This window comes from Lipotes vexillifer, unplaced genomic scaffold (genome assembly GCF_000442215.2).
Source record: "Lipotes vexillifer unplaced genomic scaffold, Lipotes_vexillifer_v1.1 scaffold534, whole genome shotgun sequence".
NCBI lineage: Eukaryota > Metazoa > Chordata > Mammalia > Artiodactyla > Lipotidae > Lipotes > Lipotes vexillifer.
Window position 1 is genome coordinate 4,003,775 of NW_006787833.1, and position 516 is coordinate 4,004,290.

At 45.3% G+C, this 516-nt stretch overlaps 1 protein-coding gene across 1 annotated transcript in view; it reads left to right on the plus strand.

The window, feature by feature from the left end:
- BEND7 (BEN domain containing 7) overlaps positions 1-516 on the plus strand; it is a 159,918-nt gene that overhangs the window by 138,266 nt on the left and 21,136 nt on the right. The window lies entirely within an intron of this gene.

Here is a 516-nt window from a genome sequence, read left to right on the forward strand (position 1 = left end):
GAAGAGCGTGCAGGCTGTGAGTTTGATGATGGTGATAGGTTGGTGGACCAGGGGGGCGGGACATGACTCCAGCTGGAATCAAGTCTGTTCAGAAGCTTCACTCATATTTATTTTCTTCTGCCACTAATCCTTCCTAGCGCCCAAATTTCATGATGTTATTTGAGTGGAATTAAATTGGAACAGCTTACCTTATCTGATTAATTAGAGTCAGCTTTGACCACAGTGATGAAGAGGTCCAATCCTGTTAGTGTAATATTCCGCCCGTCAGGCTGTGATCACATAACACTGGGAGGGGCTGGGAGAGACAGCTGGTCTACTCGTTTATGGATATAGGTAATTAACCTGAACTTTGTTTTAAAAAATTAGGAGGGCAACACAGTGGAATATTATTCACCTATGAAAAGGAATAAAGTACTGAGGCATCCTGCAACATGGATGAACCTCAAAATACTATGCTGGGGGCTTCCCTGGTGGCACAGTGGTTGAGAGTCTGCCTGCCGATGCAGGGGACACAGG